This window comes from Triturus cristatus, chromosome 3_1, assembly GCF_964204655.1.
Source record: "Triturus cristatus chromosome 3_1, aTriCri1.1, whole genome shotgun sequence".
Taxonomy (NCBI): Eukaryota; Metazoa; Chordata; class Amphibia; order Caudata; family Salamandridae; genus Triturus; species Triturus cristatus.
Window position 1 is genome coordinate 811246811 of NC_140583.1, and position 23557 is coordinate 811270367.

Consider the following 23557-nt stretch of genomic DNA (forward strand, 5'->3'; position numbering starts at 1 on the left):
AAAAATATAAGATTCTAACGAGTTACATCATTGTATTAGTGGATAATCGTAACACACGTTTTATATGTATCGGCAGGAAAGGGGTATGCAAAAAACACTTCCTGGGTTAAATGTATTACTCCTTTGGTTCAAAACACAATAAAGGAGGCACCGGGCCGCGTTAGCACTATACATTATCTGCATGCCATGGTTGGAATAGTCATAGTGAGCTGGTGGTAGTGCCCATTAACGTGTGTAGATATTCTCAAAGCAGGTACGTTTGGGCGTGCACAGCTGCCCTGGTAAAAAGGCACAGTTGAATCTAGTAGGCCTTAGGAAACAAGCATTGGCATAGCCAATAGGTCTCGCCTTTGGGACCTTATAAGTGTTTAGCCATGCAACAGTTGCATAACTAAATACTTATAAGGTCCCAAAAGCGAGACCTATTGGCTATGCAAAGCGGCCGTGAAAGTGAAAGTGATCACGATCAACATCAAAGCGGCCGTGCGGTCGCGAAACCGAAAGTAATCGCGGTAAAGCGCGGCGCGCGCGCCCGCCCACATCACTGTGGCTCTAGGCTGGCCTGGTAGCACTTTTTGGAGCCTTCTCAATAAGTCTCGCCAGACCAGCGCATGCGCTGGGTCAGGCGAGACCTAAAAAGGGATCGGAGTAATTACTTGTGTGTCAGACACGCTAATTGGGCATGGCTGACTTCCGATTCATTCAAACCAATGTTGATGGTGTCAAAAAAGGACATCCATTTGCATTGCATTACATCCAATATTGACCCAATATTACCTCCCCTTGGACCGAGGGAGGCTTTCTCAAGGATCAACCAACGAATTTTGTCTGGGCTGTGGTCATCATTGTGGAAGTGTTCACCCAGGGGTGCTCCCTGAACCCCACATCTAATTCGACTGTAATGTTGCAGGATCTGGGCCTTCACTTTCTGTTGCGTATAACCTATGTACAGGAGGTCGTATGGTCACAAAATGGCATAGATAACATTTGTTGAATTGCAATTCGTGAGGGATTTTAAATGGATTACACGGTGTTTATATGTGAACTCTTTAGTTTGGATCGTTATTCTGCATGCCTTGCAATACCCGCATTTGAAATGCCCCAGCGCAGGTGGCAGGTTTCACATCGATTGAATTGATGGCTCCACAGTAGTCTCTAGGAAAGAACACACTATGTGGTCCTTAACACTTTTAGCCTTCTTAAAGGAGTGCATAGGGAGGTTGGTTTGGTCAATGTCTTCAGATATCAGGCCCCAATATCTGTTGATCACCTTTTTGATCGCATTACTTTGTGTTGAGAAGGTGGTGACGCATATCATCCTTTGCATGGGTTCTTCTGTTTTATCTTTAGGTGTCAGCAGGCTCTCCCGTGGGCTGTACCATGCCCTTTTCTGTGCTCTCCTTATCAGTTTCCTTGGGCATCCTCTTTCCTCCAGTCGTTGGCTTAGGTAACTTGATTGTACAAAGTAGTCTGTTTTCTTTGTGCAGTTTCTGCGGATCCGCAAGAACTGTCCCAGTAGAAGGTTGTCTCTAGGGCGCTAGGTGGCGCCGGACCGTCATGGCCGCGCTTCAGTGAGGCTCTCGCCGGCCGGGCGACAATACACCCTGCAATCTTATCCTACGGGCCAGTTACCCACACTTCACCGATGCCGATGGCCAGCTAAGGGCTGCGGGACCACTCGCTGCAAGTCTCGGGTCAGTGGGCGTTCTGGTGGCGAAGATATTGCCTGTTAAGAACAGAGCGGCGGGACGAGCGGAACGTCGGAGCGGCGGCTCCTTTCTACTCGAGCTCGGGGATCCGCTGGGCCCGGAGGGCCGCAGACAAGCCTTAGGGGTGGATGACGCCACGGATGCTCTGCTGAACTGCTGCGGGAGGCGTGAACACCCCCCCCCACCCCCGCGTGGTAAATCGCTGATGCCCACCCGGTGCAGCGGGTGAGCGGGACAGACGTAGGAGTCTGCATTACATCGGGCTACGAGCGGAGGGCCTGCCTTTACCCTGCCTGCCTGACCTGCTTTAACGGAGACGGAGGATCGTGCTCCTGGACCCTGAGGTCGCGGAGGGGCGGAGAATAGAGGCACCAGGAGCTGGGTCAGAGTTGGAGCTGACGGCAAAACCCTTCCGCTGGCTCTGGGGAGAGGCGACGGCCCTGCCCTGCGGCCGTCTCATCTGGGGCCTGGCTTGGTGTTCCCCCCGGATTCGTACCTCGCTGCCTAAGGTGTGGAGTGTTGTGGCCTTGTCCCTGAGTGGGCTAAGGGAGCGCCATAGCTGAGCAAAGCGCCTCGACGCCGAGGGGGAGCTGCTAACCCTGGTGGCTATAACGGGCCAGTCGGCTGGTGTGCTGCACTGGTGCTTGGTGCTGAGATTTGACTTTTGGCTGTCCCCTCCAGTTGGTGTTCACTACGATGCATTGGATATTGACTTCGCCACGCGGCCTGCCTCTTGGGGATCTAAGCTCTAACCAACGGCCACCATGGGCAAGTCGGACGCCAAACAGGCGACACTGCAATTCAACCCCCCCAAAAAGAAAACACGTGCGCTGCCTGTGGAGGGTGGAGAGACGGGTCCCGGCGAGGAGGAGGAGGTGGACTGGAAGGCTATCCTTCTCGGCATGCAGAAGAGCCTAACCTCCATTGACACAAAAATAGACAACATGAACATGCGCCTGGAGGCGGTGGTGCACCGGCTGGACCAGTACGGGGAGCGTCTCAAGGACACAGAGGGGCGGATATCGGAGCTGGAAGATGGCGCGGCGACTGGTGCAGCTAAGGTGACACAGATGGACCGGTTGCTCAAGGTCATTGCCGACAAAAACGAAGATTTGGAGGCGCGCTCCCGGCGGAATAACGTTCGCTTGATTGGCCTTGCGGAGTCCAGTGGTGGGGGCCGTATGGAGGATTTCATTGAACGGCTGTTGATCGACAAATTCGGAAGAGACTCTTTCTCCCCGCAGCTGGTAGTGGAGCGGGCCCACCGCTCCTTGGGGCCTCGCCCGGTCCCTGGAGCCCCGCCGCGCCCTGTCATCATCAAATTTCTTAATTACAGGGATCGTGACACCCTGCTGCGCCTGGCCAGGGAGAAACAACCTGTCCTGCATGAAAACACCACCATTTCATTCTATCCGGATTTCACTCAGGCAGTACAAGACGCCCGTCGGAAGTTTGCAGGAGTCAAGAAGAAGTTGCAGCAGCGGGACATTCCATATGCCATGCAATATCCCGCCAAGCTTAAGGTCACCCATCGTGGCAAACCCCTCTTCTTTGGCAATCCGCAGCAGGTGGAGGACTTTTTGAAAGAACAAACGTCTGAGGCTGCTGGGCGACGCGGTCCTGGGACGAGATCGGGCTCCAGCTCTCCGACGTCCGCACCAGACTGATGAGTACAGCTGTTTTGATTCATGATCTCTTTCTCTTCCCCTTCAAGTATCTTTCCCTATTCCTTGGCGTAGCCTGCTCTCCCTTGCTCTTGCTTCTTCTCCTTGATTGTTCTGGCCCGTGGCTGTGGTGCTGGAGGGTCAGTGGTCATGGGAGGATATGTCTCTTTTTTATCCGATGGGAGGCTGCATTAGCCCCTTGTCCTCTGTCTCCGATGTGAGGGAGGAGCAGGCATTGTTATGACCGGTATATGCTGTCGCCTACTGTTAACAAGGTACTGGTCTGCTTATTGACGTTAAGATTCGCCTAGGCACTTCCCCCCCTATCCCACGTAGACACCTCACCCACTGTGGTGCTGGTGCAGTGGGTGCGATGAAGGGTTTGGGAAGGGCGGGTCCGGCACACCGGCGAGTCCCCCAGAGGGTATACCCCACTTCTGCTTATATGTTTGTTGTAAAGGGTGGGAGGGGGCTTCAATTCCGGCAGGATTGGGCTGCTGTAGTGGGAGGGGGTGGATTGTGGGATGGAGATTCCCGCCTGTGTTGGGATGGCGCAGTGGGTGGGTGGGTAGGTTCTCTGGGAAATGTTTTGGGGTTGTTGTTATGTTTCAGCATGTACACTACACATATGATTGTTGAAGTAGCACAGTATGCCACCTTCACTAGACAGATACATTTGTGGACTTGTGGCCAGTTGAGCCTCTTCACCTGCCATTCCTCGTTCGACACACATGACCAGCACCGCGCGCACTAAGCTGAGAGGGGGAGGGCTGCTCACTGCTCTTACCTGGAATGTCAGGGGCTTGGGGGATCCGAGGAAACGACGGCGCATTCTGGGTGCATTAGACAGGTTGAATGTTCAGATTGTATTCCTCCAGGAGACTCATATGGACCCCCTCCGCGCAGCCACCTTTGCTGCCAGATGGGCGACCCACTCCCTCCACGCGCCTTACTCGTCTTATGCGAGAGGCACCACCATCCTAGTTAAAAGAGGAGTTCCCTATGTTCCACTGGGCAACAGTACAGATCGCGAGGGTCGCTACTGTATGGCTTGGGGTAGGATAGGCGTCGAGACTATCACCTTGGCCTGCTCTTATGGTCCCAACTGCGATAACCCAAGCAGTTTCATTGCTCTCTGGAACAAGATTAGGGAAGTGGGCTCCACGCACCTCATTTGGGGGGGCGATTTCAACGCTGTTTTAGACCCCGCCTTGGATCGATCGAACCCATCCATGCACCATTATACTAATACGCATAGATACCTTAAGGACATCTGCGATACTCACGAGGTGGTGGATACATGGCGTCACTTACATCCAACCTCCCTAGAAGGCACACACTGGAATAATGCACATGCAACATGGGCCAGACTAGATTATATTATGATTAATAGAGCCTTAGCCCCCTCTTTGGTGGAGGTGCAACATTTAGGTCGTACTTACTCTGACCACTCTCCGGTGCTGGCTAAGTTCCGATTACCGGATATACTGGGTAGACCCCCGACTTGGAGACTCCAGCCCAACATCTTACTTGATGAACTATTTCGAGCTGAATTGGGTAAGGAACTGGAGGATTTCTTATCCTGCAATAAGGGTTCGGTAGACCGGGCGGCCACTTTATGGGAAGCGCTGAAGGTCACAATACGGGGATTCTGCATCTCTAAGAGCTCCGGGGTATTGAGAACTCTGCGAGCTGCATTGTGTAAATTGACGTCCACACTCCATACCCTGGAAACTAGTCCAGACTACGCCGACAATACTGAGGCACAGGCAAAGTACCGCGAGACGCTATCGGACTACATGTCCACCTCTGAAAGAGAAGTAAATTTCCGAGGCAAGTACTTCAAGGCTCGTATGTACGGGGAAGGTGAGCGGCCCGGTAAATCTTTGGCAGGAACGGTCCGCCCACCGCGAGGCTCTAACTTTGTTCTGGAACTGGAGGGGGAGGATGGGACTCCTATACGCGACACACACTCGCTTTTGGAGGCCTTCACTACACACTATTCCAAGCTCTACACTACCACTAGGGTCGGTGCGTTGGATATGGACGACTACCTTAGGGAGCTCACATTGGGCTGGCTCACTGACCGTCAACGGGAGTTCTTGGCGGAGCCGATCGGTCTGGACGAAGTCAGAGATGCGATCAATCAAATGACACCGGGAAAGGCTCCCGGTCTGGACGGGCTGCCCATGGATTTTTACAAGGCGTATATAGATATCCTAGCTCCAATACTCCGAGAGGTTTTCATGGAAGCGCATGAATCGGGCACGCTCCCTTCGTCCATGCAGGAGGCACTGATTACCTCTTTGTTGAAGCCTGGGAAGCCGCCCCAATATTGCGACTCTTACCGCCCTTTATCATTAATCAACTGCGACGCCAAAATCCTGACTAAAATACTAGCTAACCGGTTGCAGTTGTTGCTGGGCGGCCTGGTATTGTCGGATCAAGCGGGTTTCGTCCCTGGCAGGGCCACTTCCAATAATCTTCGGACGCTATTTTCCATTATGCATAATGTGGACTCTGATTTGCCACTGGTGGCGGTTTTTTTAGACGCCACCAAGGCATTTGACTCTCTGGAATGGGACTATCTTCACTGTATTTTGCGCAATATGGGAATGCCCCTGGGTTTCACTCGCTGGATTGATATCCTGTATGACCGACCGGTCGCTCGGGTGGGGTTGAATGGGCGGATATCGGACGCCTTTGTGGTGTCGCGGGGGACCCGCCAGGGTTGCCCATTGTCTCCGCTTCTGTTTGCGGTAGCCGTGGAGCCACTGGCGGCCAGGCTCCGTCAACATCACCGAGACAAGGCTCTGCGCTGTCTTCAGCGAGAGGTTCTCATCTCCCTCTACGCGGATGACATCACGCTATACATCCGGGATCCCGCTACCAATCTCAACCCTGTCCTCCGGGAGTTTATTCGGTTCGCGGGTATGTCTGGTATCCATATTAATTGGGGAAAGTCCACTATATTCCCATTGACTGCGGCCGCTCAGCCGTTTCCTCTGGACTGCCCCCTTCGGTGGGACATGGATGAGGTCCGCTATTTAGGCATACTTCTCTCCCATGACCAAGAGGAGCTAATGCGGATGAACTATGGCCGTACATTTGACCATATCCAGGCCTGCGTGTCTAGATGGATTACGCTACCCCTCTCTTTTGCAGGCCGCTCATCCCTAATCAAGATGGTGATTCTTCCGAAACTCCTGTACCTCTTCATGAATATTCCTTATTACCCTGGCAAGTCCTTCTTTCAACTTTTGAAGTCGGAGCTTATTCGCCTGGTTTGGGGAGGAAAGAAGCCACGCCTTCGCTGGGAGGTGTTGACTCGTCCGTTCGCACAGGGAGGGCTTGACCTCCCGGACTTTGAGATGGATTATCATAGTGCGCAGGCCCACTACATTCATCATTGGATTCGTCCCACTCCCTTCCTGCCACAGACGGCTGTGGAACACTGGCTGGTTGCGCCCATCCCACTGGAGGGAGCAATACTCAGTACCCCGGAGACGCGTACGGCATATTGCACTACGATCTCGAGTTCCATTCGGGCATGGCAATATATTGCAAAGATCACCCACACACCGCTGCTTTATTCCCCGCTGCTTCCCCTGGTATACCACCCCCTGGTGCCTCTTTTCCAGGAGCAACTGTTCAAAAACTTTATGACCAAATTTCACCTTAAGACGTGGGGAGACCTCTATCAGGACGGACAATTTCGTTCCCAATCACACATGTTCGCCAGCTCTACACCCACTCTCATGGACACATTCCTATATATCAGGCTTCCTAGTGGCATTCGAGCATTGACAGGGGAGTTTCCTAATGAGCCACCCACGCTGGAACCCTTGCATCGGCTACTTAAGGCTACCACTCCTGCACATGCAGTCTCTACTCTATACCACTCTCTACGCACCACAACGGACTCCTTACCTTGCAGGGCACGTACCAAATGGGAGGAAGACCTAGGAATGCCCATAGATGATGAACACTGGAGCTATTGCTGCCTACAAACAGAACAAATCTCTTCCAGTAGCAGGTTCAGGGTCATTCATTATAGGTTCTTACATAGGCTCTATTGTACTCCGGCGCTCATGTATAAGGCAGGCCTTCGAGAAAACGATCTTTGCTGGCGTTGCCACACTCCGGCTGCAGACTTCCTTCACATGACGTGGGGATGCAGAGAAATAGCCGACTATTGGCATCGAGTGTATTCCGGACTTTCGGAAATGATAGATGTCCCGCTGACACCCGCTCCGATGCAGGCACTCCTGGGCTATACTAAACCTATAAAAAAAACGGTTCGCAAATTTGCCACAATCGCTCTTCTTCTGGCGAAACGACTGATAGCATGTAGATGGGGACGGGGCAGGGCTCCCAAATTTAAGGACTGGCTTAGTGACATGGTACACTGTCAGGATACTTTATTTAGATATGCTGAACTTCTGCCCGCTGCATCCCAGCCAACTGACATCTGGGGTCCCCTACAGACGTATCTGTTATCACACCCACAGACATAATGACCTTCTATGCCCGCATCACTTTTAACCTCCCAAGACACTGCTGCTATGAAAGTGACCCAGTTAAAGGGTTGGAGAAGGGGGCCGAACGGCATGGGTGGGGTGGATGTTCTGATACTTGCCGTGGGTGGGTCTCCTCCTGCCCCCTGACCCGGCAACACATTGAGATGGGAGATGGGATGGTCGTGGCATGCGACTGAGGGGCATCTCCCTATAATTGATGCATATTACTGTGGACGGCTCGTTGAGGGCGAGGTGTTCAGTGGTTGATGGGTGGGGAGTGTTCATATTGATATGTTGATTGCCCCTTTTCCTTATGCCGCGGCCGGCCCCTGGAGGGTTGTAGGCAGGCAGCTGTGTTCAACATTCACTCTTCTTTTTTGTATCAAGCTGCCGGCCACAAGATGGTTGTAGGCATAGGGCTATGTCATTTGTGTACATGCTGAATAAAGGTTTTTGAAAAAAAAAAAAAAAAAAGGTTGTCTCTGTGACCTCGCGGGTGATGGCTATTATATTTTACTAGGGAATTCCTCTCCGCTGGTTTCCAATATAGAGTTGTGTATAGATGGTTGCCCTAATTTTTGATTGTGATGTCCAACAAATCAATTTCATTAGGATCAGAATGTATAGTGAATTGAATGTCTGAACTTCTACCATTGAGCCAAGAGTGGAAGCTGCTTAGTTCCATAGAGTTCCCCATCCAATTCATCAGTATGTCATCGATATTATGTCTCCAATGAGACACCTTGGAGAAGTAGGGGTTGACTTCACTGAAAACGTATGATCTCTCATAGTGATCCATATAAATGATGGCTAGATCCGGGCAAAGGCCGCCCCCATTGCTACTCCTTTCGTTTGGTAGTAGACATAGCCATTGAAGAAGAAGAAATTCCTCATCAATGCTAGGCGTAGAAGGTCAATGATGAACTCACTGGGTACTGGCATTGGTGCTGATCGTTGGTTCAATGCCTCCGCCATTACATCCAGAGCAGCTTGTTGGGGTATGCTGGTGTGTAATGATACAACATCGCAGGTCACCAAAAGTTGGTCATATGGATTATAGGGGCAATGGTCAATCAAATTTATGGTTTGCATTGTGTCCCTCAAGTAGGCACAAGTTGTCTCTACTAACGGGTTGAGGAAATGGTCTATGTATCTGCACAGTGGGTCGAGCATCGATCCTCATTCCGAGACTATGGGACGCCCTGGTGGTTTCAGTGGGTCCTTGTGGATCTTCGGTAAAGTATACAGGGTAGGGAGCTGTGGTTGTTTTTGGTTGAGGTACTGGAATTCACGGATAGTCAAAAAACCTTGTTCGAGACCCTGCATGGTCAGGGTCAATATATCCTTCGCGAGGTCCTTAGAGGGGTCTGAGCTCAGCCTCCATCTTGTAACTGGTTCATGATTTCCGTCTGGTAGTTCGAGACATCCTGAACAACGATGGTGCCACCCTTATCTGCTGGCCTGATCACTATTTCTTTGTTGTTTTTCAGGGAAACCAGCGCTTCCTTCTCCATCTTGGTGATATTGTATTTTGTATGTTTGGAATCTTTAAGTATCTTGGAGACATCCCTCAAGACAACGCTCTCATAGGCTAGAATTTTATTCGTCATTTTATGGCCTGGTGGTACAAAGGTGGATGGAGTCCGTAATCCTGTTTGTGAAGATAGTGGGTATGGAGGAGAGTGTTTGAAAAATAATCTGAGATGGATTTTTCGAAAGAAACGATGCAGTTCAGTTCTAAGGGCAAATTCATTGGGACGTGCTGTGGGCACACAGGAGAGACCCTTGCTAAGGATGCTGATTTCATCATCTTTCAGTGTGTAGGAAGAGATGTTAACTGCAGGGTTCTGTGGTCTTCTCACCATCTGTAAGTTCTCCGCCGGGTTTGGATTTCCCCGTGGTTCTCTGGCTGGAAACGGACCTGTTTCTGAGTTTTACCACGTCCTCGCTCCCAATTGGCACCGGCCGGTTGTAATCGGCCTCATTTTGTCATGAAGAAGGAATTGTTATTTTTTGTGTGTTATTGATAGTTTGGGGGGTATTTGGACTTCACTTAAAGATTTACAGGTAGGTGGGGTATGGGTTGTAGATTTTTGGGTTCTGCTTATTAATCTATTTAAAGTTGGGTTGGCAGGTAACTAGCCAGTTATCTGCTCAGGAACTCTGAGTAGAATATCGTATAGAATTTCTGTTGTGGGTTTCTGAGAGCTGGTACTAGCTTCCTTAATAGTTTCCAAAACATCTCTGACTTCTGATTCATGTTACGTTAGGGGGGTGATTATGCTCTTTATCCTTTATTACTGAAGTATCCCTTGTTGTTGCCCTCCCATAACAGGCATTGTTATAGTATTTGGTGAATTTCCAATTAATTTGGTTAGCTGTTTTGTTTTCTTGGCTATAAGTATACCCCATATAGCATAGTAGAAGTGTTCCTTTCTGTGAAGTAATACATTTTGCACCCTCTGTAATTTTGTAAGTTGGACTGTAATTAAATATACATGTTAAAAATGTATTATGGACAATTTTATAACCAAAAAAACCAATTTCTTAATACACTTACATATTTAGGTGCGTTGATATTTTTGGGTTTTGTGAAATATTCTGTTCTTCATTGGTGTTGGTGGTTCGGTTTTTCTGTTGAAGAAAAGAAAATTATTATTTATTTTGCTACTATTTTTTTATGGGGTGGATAGGTTGTGGGTTGGATTGGTTTGTGTTTTAAACTGGTGGGTTAGTTTTCATTTATTGGTTTGTGTTTTAAACTGGTGGGTTAGTTTTCATTTATAATATACTTACGTTATTTAGTGGTTTTGCTTTGATTTCATTTGTAGTAGCTTGAATTTAGTTGGAAAGATGTGTAGAGGAGATATAGGGTCTGAATACGATGCGGCCCGGAACAGTAGTCAGCGCCTTTCCAGGCCACATCTCGATTTACTTTCCAAATGCCACATTACAATGCTGGAATAGGGAAATGGCAGTGTTCAATGCATCCTAATCAGGAGGTCGGGACCACTGACTGGAAGTCGGTTGCGTCCGCACGACATCGTAATAGGCCCCAATATGTATACAAAGAACATATGTTATTTTATTTATTTATAATTGCATTTACTTGTATTTTGGGTACTTTTGTAATAAAGTAGATAATATACTTACTTTAAAAAGTTGTTGTTGAAAGTGTAAAATTAAGGATCTGATAGAGACATCTAGCCGTAGATTCCTTAACTTAGAATATCCCCCCAGGCACCAGACTGGATCTGGAAAAACTCTTTAACCAGCAGTACCTCTGCATGCCAGGGGGTGTTGTCGCCCGGCTCCGTCCTGACATCATCTACGGAAGTGACGTCAATGGAGCCATATAGGTTCCCCCCCTCCCTCCCGGCGTGCTGACGTCAGTTCTCTTCTTTTCCGCGTCCCAACGCGGATCCGGAGAAGCGGTTACCTCTGGCCTGTTTTTTGTTTTTCAGGCCTTCTCAGAGCCTTTTGGCATCCAAGAACAGTGAGTAGATGCCTTCGGGCTTCAAGATGTGTGAATCCTGTTCGCAGCAGATTTCGGCGACGGATCTACACGCACCCTGTATGTGGTGCTTGGGCAAGCACCATGACTCAGAGGAGTGCGACGCCTGCCGCCGGCTGAAGCCGAAGTCCTTGCGGGAATGTCACATGAAGTTGCTGACCGCTTGGATGTCCCTTTCGGAGCCCTCACGCCGCAGGTCTCGCACTGGGGGGGGTCGGTTTGGGACAGGTCACGGAGTCATTCCCCCGGACATCGCTCTCCTGTCGCAGGTAAGCACAAGAAAAATTGGGACCTCACGCGATGGCAGGGCCTGCTGCTCCCGGTCTCCACTGGACATGGGTCATCAGGAGTCAACCCCCACTTACCTGCCATTTCCTGGCACTGGGGCGACCAGTGCCCAGATGGAGGCCTATTCTCAAGCCTTGCTATCCATCTTTGGGTCACCCCCTCTCCCTGGCGTGCCTTTGGGCCCCATAGAGGGGTTAGGGGCTCAGAACAGGATTTTGCAGACGGGTTCGCCCTCGGCTCCAGTCGAGCACCCTGACTCCGACTCCGGAGTCGCTGCGACATCGGGGTATGGCCCAGAAGGGCATCCTCCTCGCATGTCCAAGCCTTCCATGTCGTTTTTGTACAGCCCTGTGCGGCTCCCTGCATCGACGCCAGCTGAGGCTGCAGCGCAGCTCTCGACTCCGAGTCGACTCCGTTCCTCTACGCAGGTTCCCACCTTGGCGGAGGTCACGTCGACGCCGGTCCCATGCCGGACGAATGAGGCTCCTTCGGGGGGGTCCTCGACGTCGAGTCGACGGCGTCTCAGTGCCGCTGGACGCCAGTGCCATCCCTGGCAGTTCATCGGTTGGTGGAGGATGTGGAGGCCAAAACTGAGGAGGCCCCTGTGGGTTCGCCACCCCCAGGGTTGTTTCGCTGTCCCTCTGGCCAGTTCCCCATGTACTGGCAGGGCCTTGGATGCCCTCGGGCTGTAGATCAACAGTGTTTTGGTGGCAGGATTAGCATTGTGCTGTCACCTCGCATGGCCACGGTGGCTAGTGCTGCTTTTGCGCGGGCGGTTTGCAGGGCTACAGACATTTTATAAGTGCAGTCACCATCCATCTCTCTGCCCTCTGGTCCCTTGCTGGATTTACTCCACCAGGGTACCGTGGAAGTAGAGCCCTTGTTGCCTTTTGGTGAGTCGTCATACAACACTTTTCTGGGGGTTTGGGCGAGGCCCTCTTTGGGGGATCCGGTGGATCATTTCATTGCACATCGACATCGTCCTGCTCCAAATGACTCTCTCTGTTTGTCCCTCCATCCTAGGGCACAAGGGCTGGTGATTCAGGCAGCTACAGTCTCGTTGCCTTCCACCCCTCCTCCGTTACTCCCTCCATTCATGTGGCCGCCATGTATTTGCGTCCACTAGTGCAGGCCTTAGATCCCTGAACACGTCTTGCACGTTTGCAAGGACTGCTGCTGCCCTTTGGGACTCGTTCAAGCGCGTCCTTCCCTCTCTTCTGGAGGCTCCTCGGTCTGACCTGGATCGGTTGATTCATGATGGCCGGGAAATGGTGCAATTTTCCATCCGGTCGGCCATGGACACTGATTCGGTGGGTCAAGCTATGCCCAGTCAGTTGCTCTGCGTCACCATGCCTGGCTGCGCAATTTGCTGTTTTCCTGCCAGTGTCCAAGAGCGTCTTAGGGATTTGCCCTTTGATGGGGTCACGTTGTTCGACAGACATGCTGATTCGGCGGTTCAACGTCTCATGTCTGAGTTTCCATGAGTTCCATGGTTTCTAGTCCTTGTGTGGACTTTGCATTTGGTTGCAGTCTTGTCACTGCTTTGTTTGGTAAGCTCTGTCTCTGGGTTTAAGACATCATTACCCAGGCAGACTGTGCGGCTTTTCGCCATCTTGCCCTTCTTTTGCTTCAACTGGCCAGCTGTTTTTGCTTGTCTCAAGAGGTGTCCCTTGCTTTTGTGGGGATGTGCCATACCCTATGTGGGGTACTTGTTGGCTATTGCATAGCCCTGACACGGGACGTTTTGAGGCTGCCGTGGAGTCTTCTGCAGAATATTTGTTTTCTGTCTCTGCTGCAGGTCTCCTGATTCGCCCTGCTCTTCCTACTGTGGTAGCACGTCCCTTCTGGTGAGACCCACAGGTTTGGTGCGGCTCTTTCCTGGGGCTTCTGGATTGTCCTCTACGAGTTGGCCCGTAGCTCTCTCCTGCCTCTGTAAAGGCCCACTTCCCCAATGTGTTGTTTCGGCACATGCCCCTTGGGGGTGTGTTGTTCTGCTCCGTTCCAGAAGAGTTTTTCAGTGTTTGTATACACACAAGATGTGTTCACTGTCACAGGGTGCCAGCAGTGTTCCTTGCACCTCTGAATTGGCTATGTTCTATTCAGGTCCATTCCTGGTGTGGGGAAGTGTTTACGTCTTCTCTCATGGCTCTTGCCCAGTGATGTTTTTTGTCCATGGGTAGTGGAATGTCTGTCAGCTACGTCACTGTTGTGCGTTGCCTTGTTTTCTATTTCCATCTGCACTTCCCTAGCAGGGACTCCGGTCCCTTTGCTGAGTGCCACGCTGAGGGTTAGGAGGTGCTTCTGCTCCTGGTCTCTGCTGCTGTTTTTTGATTCACATGTGGTCTAGTGGTCTGTGTTCCACTCCGGGTGTTTCTCTGGTTGTGGGTTCTCAGTCGACACTAAACGCGATATTGCTTTCTTTTCTGTCAGACTTACATCTGTGTATATTTCACTCTTCCTCCTGAGTGTGTGGTCAGTGTCCCCGACTGCCTCATGAGAGGACAGGGCTCCTTCCCCGTTGAAGGAATGCCTCGTGGCGTGGTCCTGGCCCCCTTTTCAGGCCGACCGGGGACCGCTTCACCCTTCGGGGTCCCCCCTGGATCGTACACATCTACCCGCACCAGCCAATGTGACCCGGCTCCTCCCGGCCGCGGCCCCAGCGAAACCCCGACATCGAGGCACCAAGATCCGGCCAGGGGGCACCACGAGGCCAATCCCCCGATCCCGGAGGAGGGGAGTTTCGATGGGACCCCCAACCGTCTCCCAACGCCTGGGTGCGATCGCTCTCCAGCCTCCCTGGGCACTGGCGCCTCTCCCGCTGGGCGTCTGGCCTCTCCCAGCCCGGCCTCTCCGCCCCCCCGGACGCAAGGGTCCGGACATCAAAGGGCTCCAGACCTATATCTGGGGCGAACCCGCACCAGGACAGGAGTTGTATCCTTGAGTCGAGAGCCCTGCTGATCGGATCGCGGCCGACCCTACGGAGAAAAGACTCTTGCCTGGAACTGTACCTCGAGCCCTGCTGACTGCGTCGCGGCTCCACCTTGCTGAGAATAAGATCCTCACGGAAACCTCGGGGCCCTGCTGACGCCATCGCGGCCCAACCTCGCTGAACTACCATCGGAGCCCTGCTGACCTCGTCGCGGCTCGACCTAGCGGAACTACCATCGGAGCCCTGCTGACTTCGTCACGGCTCGAGCTAGCTGAACTGACCCTCCGAGCCCTGCTGACTCCGTCGCGGCTCGACCTCTTCGAGCCGCCCTTGTGTCCGGCCCCCGACGCTCCAACTCCCGGAGTCCCTCCCAGCTTGAGGCTTAATACCTGGGCGCAGGGTACCCCCGTACCAGGCCGATACTGAGACTGTCCCGCTACCCCTTCCCCACAAAGACATTGAGACTCTTTTCGGATCCCTCGATCCACCTTCCAGCCCGGCCAGGACCTTGTTCACTAGTCTTTGGAAGGTCGCCGGGGCATTCTTCATGCCGAAGGGCATCACCCGAAAGTGGTAGTGCCCATCGGGAGTGGAGAAGGCGGATCGCTCACGGGCGCCGGGGGTGAGCCTGATCTGCCAGTATCCGGCAGTGAGGTCGAAGGTGCTTAGGTAGCGGGCTGCTCCTAGGCGGTCGATTAGTTTGTCTGCCCGAGGAATGGGATGGGCATCGGTCTTGGTGACGGCATTCAACCCTCGGTAGTCCACGCAAAATCTGAGTTCCGGGGTGGTGCCTGGGGCGGCGGCCTTCGGCACCAGGACCACCAGGGACTGTCGGAAGGTTCGATGACCCCGAGGGCTAGCATCTTGGCGACCTCGGCTTGGATGCAGGCACGCACTCGGTCGGGCACCCTGTTGGCTCGGTGTCGCACGGGGGGGCTGTCCCCAGTGTCGACGTCGTGGACGCACCAGGGAGTGACCCCGGGAGTGAGGGAGAAGAGGGCAGCGAAGGGTTGCAGCAGCTGTTGACAGTCGTGGCGCTGTTCCGAGGTCAGGGTGGTGGAGAGTTTGACGCCCTCTATGGAGCCGTCTTGGTCAGAGGTCCTCAGGAGGTCGGGTAGGGGCTCGGAGTCGCCTTCGCCCCCATCGTCGGTAGCTAGCAGCAGGCTTAGTTCCGTTCGGGCAAAGTGGGGTTTGAGCCGGTTTGCGTGTAGAACCCGGAGGGGGTTCCTGGGGGACTCCAGGTCGACTAGGTAGGTGACGGGGCTCTTCTTCTCCACCACCTTGAAGGGCCCGGTCCATTTGTCCTGGAGGGCACAGGGGTCCTCGGGCGACATGACCCAGACTTGCTGGCCTGGCTCGAACTCAATGGAGGAGGCGTTTTGGTCATACCAGCGTTTCATGTCCTCTTGGCTGGCCTCGAGGTTGGCCTCGGCCAGTGCCCGGAACCTCCGGGTCTGGTTCCGCAGGGTCAGGAGGTACCGGTAGACGTCGGGAGGGGCACTTCGGATGTTTGTCTCCCAGCCTTCCTTGACCAGGCTGAGGGGACCTCGGACAGGGTGTCCGTACAAGAGTTCGAAGGGGCTGAACCCCAGAGACTTCTGCGGGACCTCCCGATAGGCAAATAGGAGGCAGGGCAGCAGGACGTCCCATTTCCGCCTCAGGGGCTCTTCCAGGCCCTTGATCATCCCTTTCAGTGTTCTGTTAAAACGTTCGACTAGTCCGTTCCCCTGGGGGTGGTACGGGGTGGTGAACTTGTAGGTGACCCCGCATTGTTGCCATAGGGACCGCATGTATTTCGATATAAAGTTTGTACCTCGGTCGCTCACCATCTTCCTGGGGGAACCCCACTCTGGAGAAGATTCCCATCAAGGCCCGGCCCACCACGGGGGCTGTCGCAGTTCGGAGAGGGATGGCCTCAGGGTATCGGGTGGCGTGGTCGACTAGAACGAGGATGAAGCGGTGACCCAGGGCGGTTCGGGGGTCCAGGGGCCCCACTATGTCGATCCCTACTCGCTCGAACGGGGTGTTGACTGCCGGGAAGGGCTGGAGTGGGGCTTTGACCCATCCCCCAGTCTTCCCGCTGGCTTGGCAGGTCTGGCAGGTCCGGCAGTGATTGTCCACATCCTTACGCATTCGGGGCCAGTAGAAGTGGGTCACCAGGCGGCTGTATGTTTTGTCTTGCCCCAGGTGCCCGGCGAGGGGCACATCATGTGCCAGATTGAGGAGGAAACCTCGGAATCGGAGGGGGACCACCAGCACTCGACCGGCCCCTAGTTCTGCGATCTTCTGCTCGCTGTAGAGCAGGTCATTGTCCCATGTGGTCACCGGCGGCCTGGGCGGCCGCCTGCCGTCGGGTCCCCTCGAGGGAGGGGCAGGTTTTCTGTTCTTGCTGGAACTGTTCCCTTGTGGGGCCCCCGTCGTGGCGCCATTGTGCAAGTTCAGGGAGTTCGCCGAGGGAGGCGATCTCGTTCTGGGGAAGTTCGGACGGCCCGGCATCCGCGTCGGGTTCCTCCTCGACAGAGGGAGGTGGTGGTTCGGGCCCCTCGGGCTCGTTGGGGGCCGCCGCTACGGTTGGTCGGTGAGCCTGAGCGGTCATGGACCGGGTGGTGGCGCAGGCCCATTCAGGCAGTCCCAGCATCCCTAGATGCTCCCGGCGCTCAACCTGGGCCCAGGGGGAACTTTCCAGGTCGTTCCCCAGGAGGCAGTCCACCGGGACGTCGTCACGGACGGTCACTTTCAGCAGGCCTGACACTCCTCCCCACTCGAATGGAATCCGGGCCATCCGGCACATGCTCTCGGTGTTGTCGGCCGTCCGGACGGGGCACAGTACATGAGGCAGGATCTGTTCGGAGGTCACCAGGTGGCAGCGGACAGTGGTCACGCTGGCTCCAGTGTCACGGAGGGCTTCGGCCCGGCGTCCATTAATGGTGACCCACTGCTGGTATTTCTGGGTGTTGCTCGGGATGGGGGTTTGGGGCACCATTTCTCGGCTGCCCAGGCATACCAGGGACATGGCGGCCGGCTCCCACTCGGTGGACCCGGCGTCGGTGTTCTCTTCCTCCTCCTCCCCTTCCCCCAGAGCGGCGGCCGCCAGCTGTCGGGGCAGAGGCCCGGTGGTCCCGCTTCGTCGGTTCATGGGGCAGGTTGGGTCACTGGCATAGTGCCCTGGTTGTTGGCAGCTGTAGCAGGTTACCGTTGGCCGAGGTCCTGGTCGGGCTGGGGTTGTCCCCCTTCGGGCTAGGGTCGGGGACGTGCGGTTCGAGGGCGGACCCCGAGGAGGACTCCGGGGCGGCCCTGCTGTAAAGTCACGGTTCCGGTATGACCCTCCTCCTCCGCCGCGCTGGCGGGGAAGTCCTGTGGCGTTTCGCTGGTACTCCCCCATCGAGTTCCGGGGGACCCGGGTGTTCACCCACCGATCGGCCTCGGCGGCGAGCTTCTGCGGCTCGGTCAGTTTGCTGTCGAGGAGGTGCTGTCTCAGCTCGACGAAGCAGTTGTTGGAGAGGTGCTCCCAGACAATGAGGTCGAACAGCTGCTCATAGGAGGTGACTTTGCTGCCCTTGACCCACCCTTCCAGGGTTCAGCTAAAAAAGTCGACGTACTCCACCCAAGTGGTACCGGGGAGTTTCTTGCAGTCTTGGAAGCGCTGGCGGTACATTTCTGCGGTGAGGCCATAGCGGGTGAGCAGGGCCTCCCTTCATGTGATCGTACGAGGTCATCACGTCGTCCGGGAGCTGTAGCAGGGTGTCTCGACCCTCGCTGAGGAATCGTCCCCATAGGCCGGCACCCCAATCCTTCCGGGGTACCCGATGGGAGGTCATGGCCACTTCGTAGGCTTTAAACCATTGTTGGATGTCGTCGTTCTTGTAGTATTCTTTGACGACATCCTTGGGGATATGTACCTTCGCCTCTGTCGGCGGAGGAGTGTCCTTGTTTCCGGGGGTGCCGGTCTCCCCCTTTTTGGACTTAAGTTCCAGCTCCTTGAGGCTCCGCTCGTGCTCGAGGGTTAGCCTTTTCTCCTCCAGTTCTCTGTGCCGTTTTTTTTCCTCAATCTCTTCTTGCAACCGTAGTTGCTCTAGGGCCAACTTCTTTTCCGCCAGCAGGAGTTCTCCGTCCAACCGGAGTCGTGCGAGTTCTAACTCATGGGTCCGGACCCTCTCCTGCTCCCGTATCTCTTCTGGGGATAGGCCGGTTTCCCTGCTGTTTATTCCCCCATTTGCCGGGGCCGTGGTTGGCTGTAAGGCTACGTTTAGTTCTGACGTTCCTTCGCTTTGGGGCGATGCTACTTCGGACTCTACCCAGGCTCTTAGGGCTTTCTGCATGTCCTCTTTTGAGCCTAGTCAGGTGGTCGAAATGCCTTTGTCTTTACAGAACTGTTTGAGTTCTTTGTGGGTATATTCCTCCAACCGTTCTTGTTGGAACCCCACGGTCGTGGTGGTCTCCTGGCTGCTCATGGTTATTCTGCGTCTGGTTAGGTAGCGGGTGAGTTACTTGCTGTACGATTTGCATCCGGCTCGGATCCCGTCGCTGGCCACCAAATGTTGGAAGGCGGACCTCTGGGGAGTCGGCGGGACCACCCAGTGGGCCTCCTTACGGCAAGGAAGTAGCCGAGCGCCGCTGAGAAGCCTCCTAGGAGAGGTCCTTCCCCTATAATCGTACTAGCCCAGTAACACCACCACACAGGACTCGACACTGGTATCAGTTCTCATATATTTGTATTGGCAATTATCGTAGGATTCTTTGGCAATATGTACAGGTGGATCGAGGGATCCGAAAAGAGTCTCAATGTCTTTGTGGGGAAGGGGTAGCGGGACAGTCTCAGTATCGGCCTGGTACGGGGGTACCCTGCGCCCAGGTATTAAGCCTCAAGCTGGGAGGGACTCCGGGAGTTGGAGCGTCGGGGGCTGGACACAAGGGCGGCTCGAAGAGGTCGAGCCGCGACGGAGTCAGCAGGGCTCGGAGGGTCAGTTCAGCTAGCTCGAGCCGCGACGAAGTCAGCAGGGCTCCGATGGTAGTTCCGCTAGGTCGAGCCGCGACGAGGTCAGCAGGGCTCCGATGGTAGTTCAGCGAGGTTGGGCAGCGACGGCGTCAGCAGGGCCCCGAGGTTTCCGTGAGGATCTTATTCTCAGCAAGGTGGAGCCGCGACGCAGTCAGCAGGGCTCGAGGTACAGTTCCAGGCAAGAGTCTTTTCTCCGTAGGGTCGTCCGCGATCCGATCAGCAGGGCTCTCGACTCCAGGATACAGCTCCTGTCCTGGTGCGGGTTCGCCCCAGATATAGGTCTGGAGCCCTTTGATGTCCGGACCCTTGCGTCCGGGGGGCGGAGAGGCCGGGCTGGGAGAGGCCAGACGCCCAGCGGGAGAGGCGCCAGTGCCCAGGGAGGCTGGAGAGTGATCGCACCCAGGCGTTGGGAGACGGTTGGGGGTCCCATCGAAACTCCCCTCCTCCGGGATCGGGGGATTGGCCACGTGGTGCCCCCTGGCCGGATCTTGGTGCCTCGATGTCGGGGTTTCGCTGGGGCCGCGGCCGGGAGGAGCCGGGTCACGTTGGCTGGTGCGGGTAGATGTGTACGATCCAGGGGGGACCCCGAAGGGTGAAGCGGTCCCCGGTCGGCCTGAAAAGGGGGCCAGGACCACGCCACGAGGCCGGGTCTAACACCTCGCCTTCCTTCCTTGACATCCTCTGTGATGTATGCTTAGTTTGCCTGCTTTGACGCTGACCTACTGTCTTGTCCCTCCTTTGGGAGAGTGTCTATGGCGAATCCATGGGATCTGGTGTTCAATTGCACTTCTTCTTTCAGAAGTTTATACACGTTCTTCCATTATGCACTGACCTTGTTGGTTCTGTGTCTTTCTTTCTTTCTTTTATTCCTGCTTGGACGACTGAAGTCTCCCCGTCCTCTGCAGGATTGTGGTGCCTTTGCCTCCCCTTTATCATAGCTCCCCAGCGGAGCCTCATGGGTCTGGTGTCAGCCGCGCTGGAATTTGCTGTCCCCACTGTGTTTTGGTCACTATTATTGACGGCTTCCTTCTCTTTGGAACTTGGTGGGTTTTCAGTCACAGACCTTCCTCCAATGGGGTCTGGCTTTGGTATGTACTCTAAGTTAAGGAATCTGTGGCAAGCTGTCTCTATCAGATGAATGAGTTACTTACCTTGGGTAAAAATGTATCTGGTAGAGACACAGTCTAGCCGCAGATTCCTTAACGCCCACCGATCCTCCATGTTCTGCGATGGCCGTCCAGGTGAGGTTATGCCCACTGGTCTCCTTACAGGTGGCCTTGGCCTTCTTGAGGGGTACTCTGGCTCACCTGCCTCTGGGGCAGGGTGTGTCGCTCTGTTCTGGTGCATTGGCTCTCCCCCCTTTCTCGTTTTGGGTGAATAGGTTATGTGCTTTCAGTGCTCTTCCGCCCAGGTTTTCTGGCGTGGAGATCCCATGTTCTTACACACTCCCTCCGCCCTCTTCTTTCCCCTCCATTGCCTTGGGGCCTCCTTGTTTAGGATGCAGTAGATTGGGGTGAGGTTTTATTTGCCTATGTTTCACTTCATAGGTCATTGTGGGGAGCATGGTGAACGTGCTCTGTTGTTACTCACTTTTGGTCACTCGCCATGACACATGTTGTTCTAGCCTTGTTGTCCTTTACAGTTACGTCCTGTGCTTACAGACTGTCTTTCATGCGCATCCATTCTGTGGGCGTGCACTGTCCATCGTTTGTCATGCCCTTTATTTCCAATGCCATTGCCTCTTCGGAGGGGCGTGGCTCTTCGTTTGGGCAAGACTGTTTCTAGTGACGGGGGTTTTGTTTGCTCCCTTCAGTTCCTTCAAGTATTGAGTACTCTTTCAACATGGTCCTTCAAGTGTTGAGTACCCTTTTCACGTGGTGAGGGTTCTCATCATTCTATGGCCTCTTGTTCTTCTTGTTTCGCAGATTTTTGTTCTTCTTTCGCACACTGTTCCTATACTCTCACAGTTTTTGCAGTGGCTCCGCGTTGTGGCGCGGAAACATTTCCCAGAAGAAAACTGACGTGAGCACGCCGGGGGGACATATATGGCTCCATTTACATCACTTCCGTGGATGACGTCAAGACGGAGCCGGGCGATGCCACCCCCCGCGTGTAGAGGTACTGTTGGGGAAAACGTTTTTTCCGGATCCAGTCTGACGCCTGGGGGATATTCTAAGTTAAGGAATCTGTGTCCCTACCAGATACATCGTTACCGAAGGTAAGTAACTTGTTTGTTTGGCGTTCTGGTAGAGTTCTGGCATAGATTCGGCCTGCTCTGGTAGTTGCAGTTGTAATGGTAGATTATATATACATTTTTATGTTTTATATAGTGTTTATTTAATTGTTGGTAGATTTTTTTGAAATGAAAGATTTATAAGGCGCTACACAAACCCGAATGAATCTAGGCGCTAGATAGACATGCAGGCAGAGGTTGACTTGTGAGGTAAGTTAATAAAGCCAGGTTTTTAAGCGCTTCCTAAATTGAAACAAATTGGGTTCATTTGTGAGAGGAGTAGGCAGGGTGTTCCAGAGTTTGGTGGTGGTGTAAGCAAAACTTTTACCTCCGCATTTTACTTTATGTATCTTGAGGATGGACAGATTGCCACTGTCTGACGATCTCAGTGATCTGGCCGGGATATAAAGTTTGAAGAATTGCGACAATTGCCAAAAGCCCTAGCCGCATGTAGCCTTGAATGCAATACATAGAGCTTTGAACAGAATGCGTTTGCTAATCGGCAACCAATGAAGCTCAGTAAGAGCCTTGGAAGCAGAGTCAAAGCGGGTGAGCCCGAGCAGGACTCTGGCAGCGACATTCTGAGTCATCTGAAGTTTATGTATGCTGCACTTGCTCGAGCTAGTGAGAAGGGCATTGCAGTAGTCCAGCCTAGAGCCAATGAAAGCTGTGACTAATGTGTTTTCCTTAGCTCAAATGGGATGAACGGAAGTACTTTTTTTAAGGATTTTAAGAATGAAAAAGCAAGCTGTTGTAGTATGATTAATCTGGGATTCAAAGGAGAGCTTGGAGTCGAAGAGAACTCCAAGGTTCTTTACCTTACTGGCTGGTGTAGGAGGAGGGACCATATAGCTTGGCCACCAGCTGTCTGACCAGATAATTGGCGTGTTGCCAAATAGCATAACTTCCGTTTTCAATGTGTTGAGTTTTAAACAGTTAACCTGCATCCACTTCTCTATGTGGCTCATGCAGTCTTTAAATCGAGATGCCGTATCCATGGACGGGCTGTTGATGGACACAATAATCTGTATGTCATCCACTTAGGACTCCAGCATAAAACGGAAGCTTCTTATCAGCTTGGCCAAGGGGGTAACGTACAAGTTAAAAAGTGTGGGGCTCAATGATGAGCCCTGTGGGACTCCACAGGGAAGTGAGAAATCCGGGGAAACAAATGCATCATGTGCCACTGATTGTGTCCTATTAGACAGAAAAGATCTAACTAGGATGAGTGCTTTATCCCTGAATCTCAGCGAGGCAAGGCACTCAACCAACACGTCTTGGTTGACAGTGTCGAATGCCACAGAGAGATCTAAAAGGATAAGGGCAGCGCTCCCCCCTCTGTCAAGAGTTTGCCGAAGTTCCTCCGTGGCAGAGATTAGCACCAGCTCAGTGCTGTGATGAGCCTGGAAGCCATATTGTGAGTGGTCCAAGATGTCACCTCCCACAAGAAAAGAGGACAATTCCTCATTTAAGAATCTTTTGATGATCTTAGCTGGAAACGGTAGCCTAGAAATAGGTCTATAACTGGAAGGGTCCTCAGGATCCAAATTTCGTTTCTTCAGGAGTGGCAAGATGGAGGCTATTTCCAATCAGTGTGAAAAGACCCCGTGGTAATAATGTGGTTAAAAATAAGCCAAATGGCAAATGCAATCGTTTTGGGGACCATATGCAAAATTTTAGGTGGGCATGAGTCGAAAGGGGATC

The 23557-nt window shown here is 53.3% G+C and overlaps 1 protein-coding gene across 1 annotated transcript in view; it reads left to right on the plus strand.

Moving 5' to 3' along the window:
- Positions 1–23557, plus strand: part of LOC146861089 (aryl hydrocarbon receptor-like) — an 867902-nt gene that overhangs the window by 679134 nt on the left and 165211 nt on the right. The window lies entirely within an intron of this gene.